Raw genomic sequence first — 22,049 nt, forward strand, 5'->3', positions numbered from 1 at the left:
TCAAATAAATCCTGTTATTATGATTTTTGGCTACACTTAATACATTCGTTTCGAGTTATTATATATCTTTGGAGAAAGAAATCAAAAAGAAGGATAAAGTGAAACGGTAACAAATAAAATGTAAAATAAAACAGAACTTAATTCACGAAAGTCTCTAAAACAGGAGTGTCAAACTCAAATTGGACCGCGGGCCATTTGCTATAAAAGTGTATCTCAAATGAGCCGCAAAAAATTTTCGACTAAAAAAACCTGCACTAATTAGAATCGAAGGGAAGTGAAAAAATGAGTATAAATAAATTGGAAAATTAATAACAAAAATTTTATTTATTCTAAGCATTATAAGACATAAAATAATAGTATAATGATTATGACAATTCAAAAAATATAATATAAAGAATATTTTTATTATATTAATATTTAGAATAGATAGCATTTAATCCAAATTAAAATGAAATTAAATTTTATTTAAATAAATCAAATATTTATATATTCTAAAAAAAATATAAACTCTCATTAATAACCATCACAAAAATTTACAGAGCGTCCTGTTAGTTTGAAATTTTTTGTGTTTGCGTTGAAATAAAATACTTCTATATTTTTTTTGGCTGGGTGGGGGGGGAGCCTATATTTTGAATTTTTAAAGGAATTTTTAAATGTTACTGAAAATATTTTGGGGAAAAATTGCAATATTTTCGGGTTAAAAAAAAAAAAAATATATATATATATATACTTGCATAATATAATTCTAATAATTTAATTTCAGTATTTTTCCCGACACTTGACAACGTTTATTATTAACCAGCCTGTCAAAATTTGGACTCAAAGATTGTGAGCATACGACCTTCATTATGGCAGAAAGGTTGACATCGGTTAATCTTGATCTGAGGGCTGTTTTGTTACCTTTCATACATGAGAATAATTGTTCACATAAATAGGGGCTTCCAAAATAACATTGAATATTTGCTGCAAACGTTTTTATTTCCGGATATTTTTGACTTAAATAACTGTATATTTTTGGTAGACCAACTTCTTGGTATTTCGCTTTTAGAATGGAATCATTTTGGAAATCAATAAGTTCCATTTGAATACAAATAGGAACGTTTTCGAAATTAAAGGAAAAAGGATCCGTAAAAAGCGAAAAAACTTCTTCTTGCTCCTTGAAATCTTTAAATCGCCTATCAAATTCTTCTTTTATCTTTTCTAGTTTGGGACAATATTGAGAAAACGTAAAACTTTGATTCTTATTGTTCAACTGTTCACACGTAGGAAAGTAATTTAGAATATATCTTTTAAATGATTTTGAAACAAAACTAACTTACATCTAAAACTTGCCAGTGCATCATACCTGTGTGTTATTAACTGATCTTTCCCCTGAAGTTTGACATTTAAATCATTCAAATGTCCCGTAATATCAACTAAGAATATCAGATCTTGTACTTATGTCTGATCATTAAGAAATGCAACATCATGATTTTTCATTTCTAGGAACAATTTGATCTCCTCTAAAAGTAAAAAAAAAAAAAAAGCTTTTTAGAACCTTATGACAAGATAACCAACGAATTTTTGTGTAATAAGGTAGCCTTTCAAATTCACTCTCCAAGTCTTTTAGAAATTGTGCAAACTGGCGGTGATTGAGGCCTCTGGATCGGATGAAGTTCACGGTATTTGTCACAGGCTTAAGTACGCTGCTCATTTCCAACCTTTTGGAGCACAGGACCTGCTGGTGAATGATGTAGTGGAAAGATTGCAGTTTTGGAATGTCTGGATACATTTCCTTTAACTTTGCTGCAAGTCTTGACACAAAACCTTTATTTCTTCTGGAGCACCATCGATTGTCACTGCTACGAGCCTGTTCAGAGGAAGTTGATATTTTTCAAAAATATCCCACACGGCGTCAAAAATGTCTTCCCCTGTAGTGGTTCCATGAATGGGAATCATTTCCAAGAACTCTTTAGTAATATTCATATTGTCGTCGCAAGCCCGAAGAAACAAAGCAACTTGAGCCACGTCGTGAATATCGAAACTTTCGTCAAGTGCAATTGAAAAGCACTGTACGTTTGAGGATATTTCTTGCAACTGGTCACGCAGATTGTGTGCACTTTCGGTTATTCTTTCGATCACAGTATTTTTGGACAAAGAAATATCGTGAAATACTTGCACATGTTTGGGACATACGTTTACGGCTGCTTTTATCATACATTCTTTAACCAAGGAACCGTCACTAAAAGGTTTGGGATGTTTCGCGAATAAATAGCTGATTTCATAACTGGCGCTCACTGCTGATTCATTATCTTTCATAATTTTTGAAAATACTTGTTGTTGACTTTGAAGTGAATTCTTCATACTTCTTAATTTTTCTTCTCTCAGTTTACCCTCAAAGCGTGAATTATGATTTTTTTTTGTGAATTTTATCGTAGTGCCTTTTTATATTATATTCTTTGGCAACACTAATTGTTTCGTTACAAATAATGCACACAATTTTGTTCTTTGTTTCAGTGCAGAAGTAATTTAATTCCCATTTTTCTTGAAATTTTCTCCTCTCGTCAGCAATTTTTCTTTTTCTTGTTGGCTTGGAAAGCGACATTGCCTCGGTGAATAAATATAGTATTAATATTATTAACAATTTTTATAAAAATGTTTGAATGAAACCGCACAAAACTGTAGACCAGTGCACGATACTATTGCAAATAAAAATAAAAAATAATAAGAAAAGGGATTCCCTCACTGCTAAGTTGTCGTTGAATCGTGTTCGGCGCACTGACTTCAAAGATCACTGATTGACTGTAGCAGGCAATTATAAACTCATAGCTGAATTCCCATGAGTGCGTATGCTGCGGGTCACGTGAACAGCTGGTAGCCAATAAAATTCAACTTTTTCAGTACGCTACCAGCAGCGTGCTGTAAATTAACAATGAAAGCATAAATATAGTTTACGATTGATTAGGATCGATCTAATATTGAAATTGCGATATAAATTTTTATTACTGCAATTATATTATAGCAGGTCGTTGCATCCATTATTGTAACTATAAATGTCGTATGAAAACGAATAAATCGATACCGTATTTACTCGAATATAACTAGCACTTTTTTTCCACCAAAATTAAAGCTAAAAAATCATGGTGTGAGATATATGCGGGAATTTTTAGAAACTAAAGTTTTCAGGGGGAAAAAAAAATGAAAATGGGGATGACTTACCAAGAATCTCCTCTTCGTTATAGCTACTTCCGGCCTCGAGAGTGGTTTCCTTGTGTGCATTGTCAAAGTCATCTATCCAAATAGCGTCATCTTCTTTCCCATTATTCCAAGTAAAAATTACAAGTAATTTACAAGATTTTAGATACGTAATGAACACCCTTCAGGAATGTCTGAGAAGTGAAAGCAGAACGTGAAATAGGCAGCAATGGTAGGCCAATAGAGATAGAACAGCTATGAAGATGTGGATATGATTGGTGCGGTATTAGCAAAAGATCGCGTTACCAAAACACAAAGTCAAGCCGACATTTTTGAGCTGAAACGCTAATTCTCTTCAACCAAATTCCATAATATCTGAAACTGTCTTAACAACATTCACTCTATATGTCTTAGTTTTAACACGTTTACGAATTTCATTGCAGCTTTATGTTTGAGTTAGTGGGGCACTCACACGCATCTAACTAAAAACAATAGATGTTAGATACTGTGTTTGCCGGTGAAACATATGGTTTTGCTTAAGTCTAAACAGAATGGTTAATGTGGGAGGGGACATGTGATTCATTAGTTAGTGCAGTTTTTATACCAGTTGTCTCTAATTGCAGTTGGGGAAGGCATGTTGTTTACCGCGGGGAGCGAGTTATTGTTCCTACGTGAAAGTGGTTAAACTTTATTTTCGTGTGCGATGCACAGTATATGCAAAACTTTTTAATTTCTTTTTTCATAAAGTAAAATGGGTACAGGGGTGTGAGTCATATGCGAGGGCGAGTTATATTCGAGTAAATACGGTATTTCTGTTTTATTATAAAAAGCAATCATCATTTTTTAAAATCTTTCCTTGAGGAGTTGGGGGCCGCACGAAATTGCTTTGGGGCCCGCACGCGGCCCGCTAGTTTGACACCCCCCTGCTCCAAAAGATAAGATTTATATTCTTTTCTAAATTTGAATGCAAACAAACGTAAAGACTGATGGGGTTGTTGTTAATTTGTATTGCTATTACGTAATGTTTCCATGGTAACTTTCTGTATAGCGTGAGATAGATAATAAGATAGAAATGGAATCGACGTTTGTTTCTTCCCAAGCTGTTCCAGCTTTAAAGCAAAGGTGACACAGCTATAAAGACAGTAATACAGTTTGGACCATTGGACAATCTGTTTTGTGGAATCTGGTTTCTAAGAGTAAATATGACAGTTAAATTTTAAAAATGATTTAAGAAATAGTTAATGGTATAAAGATTCAAGCTGTGGATCTACTCTTAACAAAATGATAAAAGGAAGGGAAAAAAAAACACTCCTTTTACGTCATTACCGAAGAGATAAAATTATCAAATTGAAACTGCCTGGAAAATGGACATACACTTATCATAACTGCACGATATTATAATCAAAATTGCACATTCCTATAAACGGAAATTACAATATAACTTGAGCTTAATTTTCTTTTCATGGAATATTTTAAGTGGACCGCAGTCAAATACCCAATGCGTGTATGTGTGATTGATCGACTTAAATAAATCCATTATCAATAGTTTTTTTTAATTTGTATACGTTGTTTAAGAGTATTAGAAATAATTTCTTAAGACCGAATAATCAAAATAACCAAGAATTTCGGTTATTTTGGGGGAAATGAATTTAACTTAAAACTCCTAGCCTATTTTTGGAAATAAGTATTGCTATCCCCTTATAGGTAAACTATCCCCCCCCCGGCCCCTCCTGCCTCTAGATACAACAAAACGGAATGTACCGGTATAGAGAAAGCCGAAACTATCTTCAGATCTTAGAATGAGTCTGCAAAAATGAAAACTCCACTAAGAACATTAGTCCAAGGTTAAAAATCGAATACGCTAAAGTTATAACATCGGGAGAGTAGTAAGCTCGCGCCGTCTGTTAGTTGCTTTTACTGTTGATAGTGACGACGTGTTTGCTGTCCATGCATAAAACACGCAAAGTGTCTTCCCATGATTACGATAAAGGTCTACAACCGATATATGATATATTACGAGAGAGAGAGAGAGATGATTTGCCTTTTCAGTATTTATTTCTACTTTTAGTTTAGTTTTTGTTTCTTCGAACTGCCACAATTTCTTCTTCGCTAGGATATTTCCTATTCTAATATTCTAATTTTATAAATATTAAATTTTTTTATGTGTTGATTGTGTAATACACGGAATATTTTTCACTTTGGAAATAAAATTAATTAACAAATACACAATAAAAAGTGGAAAAAAACAGTTTTTATTCTCTCTGACAGTAAAATCGCTTGCATTTGGAAATTAATTTGAAATTTTTACTCATGCTTGTGCACAGACAGTAACAATCAATGCTGAAACTATGATCCGGTTTATTGCAACATTAAAACGGCTACTAGTTAAATATTGTGTCACAGCCTCAATTGACGCGCACACACCGTGGCTGGGGTAACCAGGCCGATATTCAACACTCAAATCAGTGAAACAGTATCGATTGCAATAGTGTGTCAGTCACATTGCTTAAGCTTTCTCTCTCTCTCTCTCTCTCTCTCTCTCTCACATTGAAAATGTTAAAATGTCTCTTGATAAAACAACTCATTGGGATGTATTTCCAAGCATTTCTTCTTGGAAAAGAATAGTTCCAAAGGAAGGTAAAAGAATCATAATTCATATGAATACTGATTTTCTTGATGTGCTCTTCTCATCTTATATAATTTTCATTACTTCGGCAGATATCGACCACTAATCGAATTGATTTCATCACAGAGTTCAAATGGAAGTTATATAACTACACGTGCGCTAACCTGTGCCAGGAAGTGCACGTCTGTATTAAAGATGGTCAAAATCGGCTTACGCATCAGAACAAATTGTGATTACAATTCGCTGGCCATCATAAATCAGGGGAAATTATTCGTTAGACATTTGGTATTTGATATGTTTTTATATATCATTTGTGATGTAAGTAATTTTAGGATTACTATCTTGGACAAAGTCTAATACTTAAATTTCCAAAACTTTTACAGCGCTTATTTTGAAGTGCAATTTTTCGTGTTATTCAAACCGAACATTTATATTTAGTGTAATTTTAAATGTTTATAAAAGAAAATCCTACAAAGGAGTGCCAACCAACTATTGAAGCTTACTGTCTCAACTAGGATGCTTGAAAACGCAGATAAAAAGTCATTTTTCACAAATAAAAGTATAAAACAATTCAAATAATCCTATAAAGCATGCTTTGTAATAGCAGTCTTTTGCGATTGTCATTAGATAGATTACATTATAACGAACCTAATGAACTATAATGAAAGGCCAAAATCAAAACTGAAAAATTATTTTTTCGTTTGTTTTTGTAAATGCATATTTTACTGCCATCTCCTAGTCAGCGTAAGGAAAGAGAAAAACCTTCTTCTAGTATGGAAATAATCAACATTCAATGAAAATGAATTTTAAAATAGAAGCAATTCTAACTCAAGTTAAAAACCGATCAAGTTGTTTTTTAATATAATCTGAAACCTTATTCCGGAGACAAAACTTGATACTTTTTCAAGTTCACCTTTGAGCTTGCAATAATTAGAGTAGTCTCACATCGGAGACGATTAAAATCATCTATCATATAAAAAACCCGAAGTAGATGTTACTTCGGGTTAGGTTACTTGATAACATTTTACCATGCATCAAAAGAAAAGTCTTCTGTGTTTCGTAACTCAGTACGTTTCGCTTATAAACTTATTTTGATGTTGCTGGGCTATTCTTTGTACATGATCAGCGTACGATTCATTATGATTTCATATTTTTTCCCTCAATAATGCAATATACATCTCACAAAACAGAAGTGTGTTGAAGCGATTCAAAGAAGGAGAGAGAGAGAGAAAAAAAATATTAAAGACTGAAAGAGAAATACTCTTTATGTAAACCTGATACCTTGTTTTGCTAGTTACCCTTTACTCTTATAATATTGTTTCTACAACATAGCCATTGGTTGTTTTAGTACGAGGGTGGTTCCGTAGTATTGTTTGCTTTTCGTATCTTAGTGTGTCTGTGCGATTTTTGTATGTTTTCTGTGTTATTTCAATTATTATTTTTAAGATACGATAGCGTCCACATTGCACCGATTAAAAAAATGGCGGCAAGGTCGCCATGTTTGTTTAAGAATTTGGATATAAAAGAGTTTATGCAAAGCGCTGTCTGTGAGATGTATGCTTTGTGGAGAGCGGTTGGAGTCTGGTTAGATGGTGATAGTGGAGTGAATATGTGCAGAAAGTGTAAGGAGAATGAGGATCTAAAGCGTGTTTCGGGTGGCGAGAGTGATATCGTTAGAGAAAGTCTGAATATAGAAAATAGTGATGTGATAAGAAATTGAGAGGGAGTACCAGATAGGTGTGAGAGCGACGTTGAAAGTATAATTGAAGATAAAAATACAGAACGAATGGATGATTTAAATGATAATGAAAATGGTGAGATAGATGCAAGTAGTGAGATCGCACGGTTGAGTGGAGCGATACACAGAGCAAAGCAGCAGCTGGAGCGTATGCAAAAATGTGTACCGAACGTACCAACCAATAAACGGCGAAAGTCTGATACGAAAAATAATAGAATGTTCGTAAACGTAAACAAAATGAAGGAGCGAGTGCTGTAGAGATTCGTTATTAAGAGATGTGAGAGTTGAGAGTTTGACGAAATCGTACCAACTGGGTGCGAACATTAAGGACATCAGCGACTCTATTAGAGTGCAAAAACAGAGGGTGAAAGAAATGATAGTCATGGCAGGAACAAATGATTTGAAAGAAAACAAAATGGAAATGATAGAGGATGTGAGGGAATTACTAGAGGTAGCAAAAGAGAAGAGTGAGAGGGTTAGGATGGTGAGTATTTTCTGCAGTATGACAGTGAAGTGTTTAGAAGGAGGGCCATAATTGCCAATGACTTTATGTGCAGGTTATGCATGGAGAATGGTGTGGAATTTGTGGATGTGTGGAGTGAGTTCGATGGGCGAAAGGATTTATATAAGATGGATGGGTTACATTTGAATAGATTTGGTGTACGGAGGCTTGAAAAAGTATTGATGAATGAAGTGGCAGTGGATGTAACTCGGGGAAACTAGATTTATTAAGGAGGGGAAGTAGATATGCAGACTTTAGGGAGGCAGTTGAGTGTATGAATGAGTATAATATGCCCGAGCGAGTACGAAGGACAACAAATCAGAATGGGATAGTTAGTATAAGGCATCAAATTAGGGATGGGACTAACGGGCTTCTGGAATTCACACCTATCTGGTACACTAATGCCAGGAGTATTGGAACAAGAAGGAGGAATTTATGGCCTTCGTTGGCACTTCCAGACCACAAGTTGTTGGTATTAATGAAACTTGGCTGACAGAAAATGATAAAGCTAGTGGGATTAAATGTGACGGGTATTGCGTGTTCAGGAGTGACAGGGAGAATAAAACGGGGGGAGGGAGTGTTATTGATGATAGCTGATGAGTTGCAGCCAAGGAGTATAGAAGTTGAACTTCAGGATAGAGAAAAGAGCACATTTGAGGCTGTTTGGTGTGAGATAGAGGCTAGTAGAACAAAATATACAGTTGGGTGATGCTATAGACCAGGTGATGGAATAGATGGTAGGGATAGTATGCATAGGCAAATAGAAGAAATGAGTGGAAGGAGAGTAATTATTATGGGGGATTTCAATTATGGTAACATTCACTGGAAGGAGGAGAGGGCACATGGGAGGAAGGAATTGGATTTTATGCGGTTATTAAGGGACAACTATCTGTGACAGCATGTAATGGAAAATACTAGGGAGAAGAGAGTGCTTGACCTAGTAATCGCATCTGAGAATGTGGCTGTAACGAACATGACCATGTTGCCACCAATTGGTGAGAGTGATCATAAGGTCATGACTTGGGAGGTGGCTAAAGGAGTGGAATTTACAATTAAGACAGGGTACATGTGGAATTACCGGGCTGGTAAGTATGACAAGCTTAGGAGTGTGCTTAGCTCGGTGTCGTGGCATGTAAAATTTCAAGGGCTGGATGTTGATAGTGCATGGGAGGTGGTTAAGAAGTGTTTGCAGGAGGCAATGGTTAATTGTATACCAAGAGTCCAAATAATAAATCAACTAGGGGTTAAATGGATGAATAACACTATTAAGCTTAAGCTGCAAAAAAAGAAAGAAACAATTGTGGAGGGAATTTAAGGAGAAATGTGACCTGCAGGTGCAGGAACAGTATAAAGCTCAGGCCAGAAAGGTAACAAGGGTGGTAAGAAAAGCAAAAGCGGATTATGAAAGAATATTGGCCATGCAATTTTCAGTTTTTTCAATATGTTGCAAGTAAAAGGGAAAATGTTCATGGCAGAATGATTTTAAAAAATGCTGAGGGTAGGGAGGTAACCGAATCAGTCGATATAGTGGAATTACTGAGCGAGCACTCTGCAAGTATATCATTCAGGTGATGACATTGCAGTAATGGAAGAACCAACAGCTTATACTGGAATTGTGATGATGAAGTAGAGGTAAATAGTCTATTACAGAACCTCAATGTCAATACATCTATGGGATTGGATGGTATACCAGCTCGTGTCGTACGTGAAGCAGCTAAAGAATTGTCAGTGCCCTTGAACCATTTTGTTTAATTTGAGCCTCGGGTCTGGGTCAGTCCCAAGGGGGTGGAAAGAGGGGAAAATAGTTCGGATGCATAAAGGTAGTTCCGAGGCTGCTGTTCAAAATTACCTGCCAATCAGCATAACAGGAATCATTATCAAGGTCTTGGAGAAAATAGTCAAGAGGAAAATACAAGATTGGATAGATGAAAATGGGATACTGTATCGGGGACAGCATGGTTTTGTGAAGGGTAGGTCATGCCTCAGTAACTTGCTCACGTATTATAACACAGTGACGGCTGAACTGGATAAGGGTAATGGGTTTACAGTGATTCTACTGGACCTTGCTAAGGCCTTTGACAGGATACCACATGGAATTCTAATCAGTAAAATGCAGCATATGGGGATGGATATAGGATTGGTGAGATGGATAGGAGGGTGGTTGATGGAGAGATATCAGAGAGTGGATTATTAATGAGTCGAGTCCAAAAGACGGCCTGTGCCTATTGGTTTGCCACAAGGATCTGTTCTTGGACCACTGCTATTTAATTTGATTTCTTCATTAATGATATAGGAAAGGATCTGAGAGGAACAGTTCATTTGTTTGCGGATGATGCAAAGTTGGGTAGGGTAATAGTGAATGCAGATGATGTCAAAATTTTCCAGGATGATTTGGATAGATTGGAGGTCTGGGCTAAGGAGAATGGATGTCAATTTAATGTAGCAAAATGTAAGGTTATACATTTTGGGGTGAAAAGATTAGCAGCAGTTTATTACATTGTAACTGTACTCCAGGAAATTGAGGAGGCGAGAGATTTAGGAGTGTTGGTGGATAGGGAGTTGAATTTTAGGGGACACATTGCAAAAGTGGCCAAATCAGCTCATCAAATCACTTGGTTGCTGAAGAATACTTTGACAAGCATGTTATTGTTCCTTTGTATCGAGCCTTGATAAGACCCCGTCTCGACTACTGTGCCCAGATTTGGTCACCTAGGTTTCTTCTTCTTGATGGGGAGGAGGTTGAGATGATCCAGAGGCGAGTGACCAAGATAATAGCAGGTCTGTGGAATGAACTTTATGAGAACAGGTTGAAGATTTGTGTGTTGCAGAAATTGGTTGATAGGCGGAAAAGGGGAGATATGATTGAGACATTCAAATTACTGAAGGGTTTCTATAAGATTAATTCAGAAGATATTTTTGAAAACAGGACTGGTGGTGGGAGGACAAGGGGGCATCCATGGAAGCTGGGCAAGAGTGTGGTTAGTAAGGGTGTTAGAGCTGGGTTCTTTACTTGGAGAGTGGTGAATGAGTGGAATAAGTTGCTAGAGTCTGTTGTGGGTGCTGTGACAGTGAATGAGTTTAAGGCAAGGTATGATAGATACTGTGTGAATGTCGAATAGTTGTGATGATCATGATTTGGGGCCTCCCTCGATGAGTCTAAGGACTCACTGGAGTTGCCCGTAATAATAATAATAATTATTATTATCCCGTCCCTGTAGTGGTTTTCAGTAAGATCTGCAAAATGCCCCCTCTACAGCTGCAATCAACTCTTGATTCGAACAAAAACGCTGACCGGCGAGCAAGAGTTTTAATTTTGTAAAGAGATAGAAGTCAGAGAAAGCCAAATCTGGGGAATAGGGCAGATGTCCCAACAATTCATAGTGCAGATCCCTTAATTTTCCCATTGCCAAAACACCTTTGTGGGCAGGTGCATTGTCCTGATGAAAGATGATTTTTTTCTTCTGCAAACCGGGTCTTTTCTCACGAATTTTTTCGTCTAGTCTGGACTAGACGAAATAAAATTAATAAACAAAATGCCTTTTGCATCTCAAAACACCGATGCCGTGACCTTTCCTGCTGATAACTCCAACTTTGTCTTCTTTGGCGCTGAACAACCGGCTTCTGTCCACTGTTTTGACTGTTGTTTGGATTCTGGTGTGTAATGGTGAATCCAAGTATCATTCATAGTAATAAATCAGTTTTATTCTTGTTAAAACGCTCCAAGCACTGTTCAGAGTTTTTCATATGAACGATTTTTTGATCTGCCCGGCACCCATCTTGCACAAAGTTTTTTCATTTGCAATTCTTCGCACAATATATATCCTACACTTTCTTTTGAAATGTCTATAGTCTCAGCAATATCACGCACTTTGACTCACCGGTCATCCAGTACCATATCGTGCACTTCATCAATGATTTATGGTGTTGTTACTCTTTTTGGACGTCCTTCACGTGGATCATCTTCAAGGATGAGAAGAGGGCCCATAAACTTTTATGAACTTCGAATAAATTTTTTTGGCGTTAAACCTTCTTTTACAAAGAATTTTATAACCGCACGATACTAAATGTTATCCATTTCAAGGGATACAGGAAACACCTTTGCTTCAGACAGCTGTATAAAATAAACTACTTGATAGAATGACGTGCAATTTCACATGGATGCTTATGACAGATGTACCAACTTAGGAAAAAAATCGTGCTGATGGTGTTGCCATCTATGGTCGAGGCCAAGAACTTTTCAGACCATCCTCGTATGTTCTCTTAGAAGTTTTGTTTGCAATAAATTGTAGCGCTAGAGTTAGACCATATTGATTTAGAATCAGGCAACCCAGACAATACTGATAACCTGCATTCAGGGGTAGACAGTTACGTCGATAGACGTCATAATTTAAGAGTACCTTCAAATGACTAATTAAACAGTTTTGTACTGAAAAGGTACAAGAATCTTAAGAGACAGAGGTGGAGTCAAATATGTTTTGTTTTCCTTTACACACCATTTGCCTTCAGAATTCCAGATAGGTTTGAACAAAACTAAATGGACTACTTGAACTTCCGCACAAAACGTCGGATGAAGGTTTGTTCAGAAGAACAAAATTAAAAAGAAAGAGATTTAAACATACAAATCTCAGCATATCATGAAAGAGTACACTGGTAAATAACTGATAAGTAAAAGAAGTTTGCAAAATGATATGAGAATGTTATTGCAAAAAGGTTCGAATAGATGATGATAGATAAGAAGTAGGTTTCATGGGATAGCTGTTGTTCCTTGCACTACAGCAAGAAAATGTTAACTGCATATATTACGATCTAATCATATTCAATGTAACAGAGATTGATGTATCGAGATCTGACTGCACTATGGAGGCCTGAAAAAGGGGACAGTTGATTACAAATATCAAAACGTGGTTCGTGATGGTGTCCAGGGTTACAAATGGTGTGTCGCAGAACTCTGCCCTTGAGCCACTGCCGCTCAACTTGCATGTTAACTATATTGTAAAAGAATTGGAAATAGATGTTCTTTTGCATGTCAACTATCAGGATTATTTAGCCCACTACCCTACTAATTCACTACAGGTTCCTATCGTGGGTGGGATAACATAAAAAAATAAGAAATGATTCTTAAAGAATTTATTTGAATTTTTATAAGGATCATTTCTTATTTGTTATTAAATATTCTCAAGGGCAAGATTATTTATGGATTTCGGACTGACCAGACTGCAGATTGAATATTACATGATGAAAATTCACTGCAAGAAATTCGTCAGACTAGGAATGATAATGGACAGGGATGTTAAAGCTCAGGAGATATTCGACGTGCTCACGTGGTAAAAACTAGGTACCAGGAAATCATTCTTCCACTTAAAATGCTACATTTGGAATCTGGTATTCAGAATTTGTCGCTTAGATTCCGTGATGGCGATGGGGGCAGATACGTGGGCAAATAGCTTAAGAAAATACCGGTCTGTGGAATGCTGACTGAGAAGAGATTAAGGTTGGATTGCTTACAAAAATTTAGAACAGAGAAGATATGATAAAGACATCCAACTTTATCATATCTTAAAGAAGCGACATCACAGAGCAACATATGACAAAAGAAGAGATTAGTTAGCTTGGTTGGAATTATGACGGAGCAACAGGGCTATGAAGTATTTATTTGTTAATCACGTGTTTTTTTCTGCAGTTTACTTGTTTTAAGAGATGAATAATCCTAGTTACCCGGAGGATAACCTTAACACCTCTGTTCAGTTATGACCAGCTATCTCACTTCAGTCTTAAAACTCTTATAACAATTCCTGAAGTGGTAAGTGTATCATCATTGCATGAATAATAATGATAATAATAATAATAATAATAATAATAATAATAATAATAATAATAATAATAATAATAATAACAGCAATTCTGAATAAATGTTTGTTACTTTCAAGTATTTTAAGTAACTATAAAATAAAGTATATCATCCAAAAGCAGCGTTAGAATTAATTAACTCTATGCATTACACTGGAATGAAGTCTGTACTGCAGTCGTTGCATGTGCTTAAACCCTAGCAATGTTACCATTAATTCGTAGCAGTTTGATCAGCGCCAGTAATGTTTATCATCTCTAATGAAAATAATGGAAGGGTGTCAGTGGAGACAAAGTTTCGAACCAACACATCAAACTTCATCATCGGAACTTTCCACTAGTAATGTTTGATTAAATAATAGCTCTTACGATATTGTTTCGTTTGCTTGCATGGGGGACTTTGGACGATCTGTTTATATCGAGAACCTGAAGTTCCCAACAGTGGGTTTAGAGAATGTCGCGGTCATGAGATGAACTCAGTATCATGTAATGTGATCCAAGACTAGAGTGTGAAAACAATATTCGGAGTTCTAGAAACGTCTCTGGGAGGAGAACGTTCTGACTCCTCACTGCGCTCAACAATTTGTGTTCTAATTTATAGGAACGAGGGGATCCCCCACCCCCCAAAAAAAGAGATAAATCAAAATAACTGAGTTCATTATTAATAAACCAAAAGTAAAACATTATAACCAGCAAGTTTCGCTTTTACTTACGAGATTTTGCTACCATTAAGTAGCAAAATAAATGTATTCTTTTATGTTAAAGGAGTTCCGACATTTTCCTTTGGGGAATAAAGAACTTGCAGAATTTAATTAAATTTTATTTTATTCTTCATTACGATAATAAAACCAGTTATCCATATAAAATTATGGATGATAAAGTTTTCCGGCTCAAAAGATCTTACTGGAAATTATCTCCAAATTAATTTTTTTGGTTAATTTAAGTTTTTACCAATTTCCAGAGTTTAAAGTTAAAAATATTAGTGAACAAACCCATTTCGATATATGACTGGTTCAAAATTAAACATTGTATTATTTAAGGCCAGTATGCATATCATATAGAACTGATAGAAAAATATTATTTAACACGACTAGTTTCGTAAACAACTATGGCTCACTTCCTCAGGAGAAAATAGTGAATAAGCAAATAACGATAACCATGTTTAATATTTGAAGAAAATAAAGGCTAACAATGGAATACGTGCATGTTCAATTTTGCATCTCGATGGTTAGTGATGTGATATGCGTGCTACCAAGGTTTGCGTGAGTCAGACCTTTTATGGAAGAAGGCTAGATTTTGATGCAAGATTATGCCCGGAATAGAAATTGTCCATGTAGATCATTTTAGAATGGTGCCACAATAATAATACTTGGTGTTTGGTTTCTGTTATGTATTGCTAATCCTAATTTGTGTTTTTCCTTTTTTTTCTCTGTGTCCTTAAAATGTTTTGTTATGCTTTTTCTTCTGACCTGCCAGTGTGTCCTACGTAACACATTCGACAAATGCAGGCGATCTTATAAACTCCAAGTGTTTCTTTTTTAAAAAACAGAAGATGGGAGAGATTTTGGAGGTGTAAGGAGACTTGAAATCTTGTTTAGCGGAAAGAAGGCAATTTTAATCCCTTGTCGATGCAGTATGTAATATGTAAAATGTTTGTATGTAAAATGAAAAATTAAAAATTTTACATTACATACAATTCAAACATAATTATTTGGTACGCTTAACTATATGAATTCCAAATAAAGAAAAAGTCTCCATTGAATTTGCTCATATTATGACACGTCATCCATCTACAGGGCCGCGATAACCCAGGGTACACCGCACCCGGGCTGCAACATTGATAGGACGACATTTTATGTAGCTAATATCTAATTTGGATTGTGCAATGCAGTATTAGTGGTGGCCGATAAAAGTTTGCACACGGGCGGCAAATACCCTTGGCGTGCCCTTGTCCATCTTACTCTATCCACAAGTTGGGATCGTGGTTACATACTACTTATGTGACTTCTCTCAATATATGTCGATGCGTGATAAAAATAATAATAATCTATGGTACTTAAGGTCCACACAGACCATGATCTGCTTTCGTAACCGTACTTTACGAAAAGGTAGCTAGTCTTATGACTACTATATATATATATATATGGAACGCCACCGGAAGGTACTAACAGGGACACAAAGATACAGAAATAACACAAGGCAGTAAATAGTGTAAAAAACTTTATTAGGGGAACAGTTCAATAGTAGTTGGATACATAATATGGTAAGCGAGGTGCATATCTGCCATCCCAGCGTTCGTAAAACGACGCATGTTCTTCGTACGACGTCGAAGGCTTAAATGAGGAAGCCCCAATTGTTCACCTGGAGCGCTGGCGAACAGCGCCACCTATCACTTTCGGGTGGCGTTTCCGGTCATGCTTTCCTATGTGAATATGATTGATTTTGATGTTCTCTATCTCCCCTCAAAGTTCGTACTTAGAATTTCGAACCACCCTGTATATATTCTTTTGTGTACATAGCGTTTGTCAGTATAGACCAGTGAACCCACCTTCAATTGAAAAGCCCTAATAAAAGTTCTTCACGTCCTAGATGGATTTCGTTTGAGTAATAGTCCCGAAGTTAACCATTATCTTATTATCACGAGCGATAAGAATCCCTACTGCAGAAGCGCCCGTGGTACCCCCAAGGTTTTCGTAACTTATCTCAATCATCACGAATAGCATAAAGCAAAATTCTTCTTTGACTAAAACACGAATGGAATGATTATTATATTGTATATTGTATTCGTATATCACTTGAATAGCGAAACAGTAGTTGACTTCAATACAAATAATGCAAGCGCACACATCTTAGGATACGTATTGGTCTATATCACAGGGGGGAAACAAATCTCCATAGACTAAATTCAACATTTATTGTGATATCATCAGTGACTGATACCTTGCATATACATTTCACTGTTGCTTGCACTAGATTAAATATGGTTGCAAATAGGAATATATGCACAGTACTATTTTTTCCCTAATGGAAATGAATACCATACAATTGATGTACGTAATAAAGTTCAACTTACACAGTATCAAAGTTCAGTGAACATTCCCAAGAAGGTGATGAATATTTTATATTATTTAATGGAATTTCTTGATAGTTTTAAGACCGTCACATAATAATCTAAAATTAAACTCAGGTGTAATTGAAAACAGTTGTTTCCTATGTGAATATGATTGATTTTGATGTTCTCTATCTCCCCTCAAAGTTCGTACTTAGAATTTTGAACCATTTTCAATTACACCTGACGGTGCGACCATACCATTTACCCAAATGACTTATGCTTCGAAAGAAGCTACTATAAAAGCAGGTAGCTGAGGAATGCGGCAGTTCATTGCCCGTGAGCAGACAACGTGTAAAAACACAATGTCACCGTTACATAAGGACCGCGCACTTCTCGTGAAGTTGTTTGACCAAAATAACAGTTGTTCGTTGACAGCATTCAGAACATTAAAGCGATTAAAAACAAGTCCTATAACTGCAAATGGTTTACGATAAATGATCCGGAAATTGAAGAAGCTGGTTCCTTAGATCTTAAACCTGGCAGTGGACTGTCAGATGGAAGCCCATCGAACGGCAAACAGTGGAGGAAGAAAGGATGGCAAATGTCGCAGGAAGCAGCAGCGCACTTCGTATTTCACAGTCTTTAGACAAACCCGTAAGCACGTTTCACAAAGTCGTAAGTCAAATTCTGCGCAGTTATCCTTACAAGATTTCCCACATTCAGCAATTGCTTATTCCTGACCGGGATGCACGAAAAAACTTTGGTCCTGCAGTTTCTTGCTGGAACTCCGACTGGCGATGGAACATTTTCTGAACTGACGAAGCTCACTTCCATCTGGACGGCACTGCGAATATACACAACTGAAGAATTTGGGTAACCTCAAACCCACACGTCGTGCGACAGATTCCGCTTCATTCCCTGAAGGTAACCGTTTGGCGCAGTTTAACAGCGGCATTCATTATCATCATCATCATGCCTATCAAGGATTTAGGCCTAGAGTGGCTTGTTCCGGCCTTAGAGGTCATCGTTGAATCTCTTAAGAGGACGTCCTGGTTTTCTTTTTCCTAATGGTTTGCAATTTGAGGTTTGTTTTGTTAATCTTTGTGTTTTCATTCTTTCAACGTGTTCCATCCATTTGTATTTATATTTTTTAATTTTCATTCATTATCGGACCTTTCTTTTTCGAGGAGCTCGGTCCTGCTAGTCTCGTTACCTGCATGATTAATGGCCAGCGATATGCATCTCTGTTAGCCAATCAGATTATTCCAACAATTCAACAGCGTCAACGTCTGGATTTGACAGTTTTTTGCAGGATGGTGCACCTCCTCACCCCTCTCCCCCATCAAGTGGTTGCTCCAGACACATTTTACCACAGAATCATCAGCCACCATTTTCAAACAGCGTGGCCAGCACGCTTGCCAGATCTGAATCTCTGAGACTTTTTGGGTGTGGGGACATCTCAATGACGTTGTCTATTGTGGACACATAATCAACCTAGTGGACCTCAAGACCAGCATTCCATGCCATATCCACAACATTTCGAGTGAAACTTGACGTTCCGTGGTTGAGCATGCAATTTTGCGATTTCAGCATGTTGCAGACAACGGAGGACAGCATATCGAACATGTTCTTGTTCGATATGCGCGTTGGTGGTTATGTGTAACAACATAACCACCAACGCGCATACGTTTTTTGAATTACCCACCGGTATTGCAACGCCATGTTCGCCCTCGTGGCAAGTTTTAGACTTAACGTGTTTTTTTTTTTTGCGCAAAATAAAATTCCATTGCCGTACACACCATCATGCTAAATATTAAATCGCTCTGCAGAGTAGTTACCCAGTTACAGGTTTTCGAAATGTGGAGAATAAAGGGTGATTATAATACTTTAATTATAATCACCCTGTATTCTCTGTAGATAGAGATTTTGATAATCTTGAATAGGAGGGTGCCACAAGTGAAAGTGGAAATGAGAGAGCAATTCTCCATAACCAATCAACCTACATTGATATGCACGTATCATATCATATTGATATGCATTTAAATTCAATGAGAATCGAATGTACATTAATTGTTTGGAGTCTCATTCGGAAGTGGCAGCGTTTTTCCTCTCTCTGTCTTTCTCTCACTCTCTCTCTCTCTCTCTCGGAAACTCATGTTTGTCATCCCAAAAAAAAAAGGCAAACCGGACTGACACATTAAAAGACATAAAATACACTTGTCTCATAACCCTGAGGCAGTAATTGAAAATAACTGTTTCGATTCATAGGTTAACTACTGCTGTTTAGAGAAGAAAAAGTAATTTTAATACCAATCACTAATGGTATTTTCTATGTTTCTCATTTGCTGATGAAACATGTAGGCCTTTATCTTCTGCGCATGAACAATTGTATGCTGTAGATTTAAAGCTTCAATAATTTAAAAATAAAATTCGCATACCAATCAGTAATTCAATTACCACTGTTTATTAAAAAAATTAAAAAAAACGTAGTGCCAATGTATTTCTTTAAACCTATGAACTATTAATACCACACCAAACTCTCTGTCATACCTTTTCTTAAACTCATTCAACCTACTGTACGCCCACAGATGCTAGACCCTTCGACACTTCTGCGCATGGAAGAATAAGGAGAATCCATTATAATAGGTTAATCAATCCGTCTTGTGGGATGAGTTTGTTTATTATTACAGGTCGGAAAATTAGCTTTTCGTTTATGAACATTCTAGTTTTTAAAGTAGTGACTATTTTGCTTATATAACAGTTGGAAAAAATTTACGTATAGTATTAATAAAATTATTAATTATTTATGACTTGTTGTGACTCTTTAACAAAACCATGCATAAAAGTTTGAAAAAAAAAATACCATTATCAAATCCTTTTAATCTTCATAGTTATCTGAATCGGTGTCCGAATCACCATCACTTTCACTTACATTGATCACCAAAGGTTCGCATTATTCTTCGATAATTCCGTCTCTGTCCCAATACATATTTTCCAATGAGGCGACCTAAGAGCAACATTTTCCCCAGTTTTAAGCTGTAATACTTCTAATCGCGTGTTCTGAAAGCTTAAAAGTTTCGAAATATCAATATCCCCAGTTACGTTGCTATGACAAATTTACCAAACATACTCAATAGCATTAATATCACAATGATGGTATGGTGGCAGCCTCACCTCTAGGAATCCATGCTCTTTGAGCAATGTATCAAATTACAACAATTGGAACTTTGTTTAATTGGATGGAGCGATATGGAGCATTATCAATTAAAACAGCAGCATAAAAAAGCAGAGTTGATAATAAAAGAGTGCTGAATTTAGCAACACGTGAGGTGACAAAATCCAAACGATTCTACTAAAATACCTATTTTTCATCGATGAAAGATGGTATTAAGAAGGTTTGGAAGGTTTTTACAGGAAGATTTGGAATCAGTTTTTCTTCTGCCCACTTTTCGAAGATCGTAGAATTCATTTATCCATGGTAATTTTCAATAGTTGAATTCTGAATTGGCTTTATAAAGTAAAGTTGAATTCGGTAAAAAAAAAAAAAAAATTCTCCACCCGCGCACAAAAATTTTATTCGCCACGAGGCATTTCCGGTTTGTAACACTCCACATTCTTCTTTAGATCGCCAACAATTTCCAAAAGTTAAATTACTGTCAATCCAAGTTTCATCTAGATACACAATCGGTCTTTTCTCCTCCCCGAAATGTCGTATTGCTCTCAAATACTGCATTCTAGATAAAATAATGTAACTTCGCTCCATGATAAGTTTCCTTTTATTCTGTGACTTTGAAACAAAATCCGATTTCATGAAGTATTTTCCTTAAAGTCTCTCTTTTCCAAGGAAAATTAATTTTTTTCTTTCAGCACAGGAATCGATTTAAGAACAATTGGCACTGTTTTCTTGACTACGTAAAATTTGTGAATAGTTCATATAACGCCAACATCAAAATCATTCAAAGCTACGTTTTCGATGGTTTTCTTTCTTTGGCGCTTTTTTTAAGAGATTTAAATTTTGGCTTACCTTCACCTTTTGATTCCATACGAAGTCTTTTAGCAGTCGACTCCGATACGCCCGCAATTTCACTTGCATGTTTTGTAACACGATTAATTGGAACAAGGAGACTGGCTTGTAACGATTCTTTTTCGCAGAATGTCAGCACAATATTCTTTTGCAAGAGCGACTGAAAGGTTTAACACCAGAACTTGTTGACTGTACTGGATCCATCATACAAATTAATAATAATAATAAAAAATTAATGCAAACATTTTAGCTCTCTAAAAACACCCTTGTGCTGAACAGATATCCCAGACTTCAATCACTATCTATTGAAAAGCTATCTATTTGCCATGAAACGGATGGAAGCAATGTAGGAGAAAATGTTCATGTAATGCCATGGTAACAAAAGGAAAATATTTCGATATTTACGATATGAAGCGAACTAACCCTATTAACAGCCTTAAAAAGAAATACAAAATATAGAAACTTGAGAGGGAGGATGAATTGTGCAATTGGCAAATTACAAATGTAACCACTCAAGAGCCAAGAGAAAGCAGTGCAGGGACACAGGAGATTCTAAATATTCTTTCTTTCTTTACGACATTATAAAGTAAAGTTGTAAAGAAGGAATACACTGCTACAACAAACAATAAAGAGCAAAACAACAACCAAAACTTGCACAGTTCGTCAACACCCAAGACAATCATTCCCAGTGGCTACGATAACACCTATGGCCAAGCGTTAAGATACTATGCGCAGTACCTTCCATGTTAAACGAACCTCTAATGAACCAGCAAACAAGCTTCACGTACATAGACTTTAAGAAAACTCTATGGACTTCTTATACAGAAATTATAAATTATAAATAGACTAGCAGCTACATTATGCGGTAAGTGATAATACCTTATCAACTAAACATAATTATCCAAGTAGCTTAGAGGATACCATTTACAATTGATTATATTTATATAATATCTTTCGTTAATTATGACACATATGAGATGACTAAATATATATGCTTATACGATTATATAACAATAGCTTTCCTGTTAACTCTGTATACAAACCGTATCCCTGAAAAATTTATATTTTATTTTATATAACATTTTATTT

The 22,049-nt window shown here is 36.1% G+C and overlaps 1 long non-coding RNA gene across 2 annotated transcripts in view; it reads right to left on the minus strand.

The window, feature by feature from the left end:
- LOC150099529 (uncharacterized) overlaps positions 1-22,049 on the minus strand; it is a 135,494-nt gene that overhangs the window by 99,374 nt on the left and 14,071 nt on the right. Inside the window, exon 1 of one of the 2 annotated variants that reach the window (XR_016549363.1) lies at positions 3,199-3,280. The exons of the other annotated variant lie outside the window; for it this stretch is intronic. This is a non-coding gene — a long non-coding RNA (uncharacterized LOC150099529). Of the gene's footprint in view, positions 1-3,198; positions 3,281-22,049 lie in introns of those variants that run through there. 2 annotated transcript variants of the gene reach the window in all.

This window comes from Typopeltis vanoorti, chromosome 14, assembly GCF_054136105.1.
Source record: "Typopeltis vanoorti isolate ZY-2024b chromosome 14, IOZ_Tvanoo_1.0, whole genome shotgun sequence".
Taxonomy (NCBI): domain Eukaryota; kingdom Metazoa; phylum Arthropoda; class Arachnida; order Uropygi; family Thelyphonidae; genus Typopeltis; species Typopeltis vanoorti.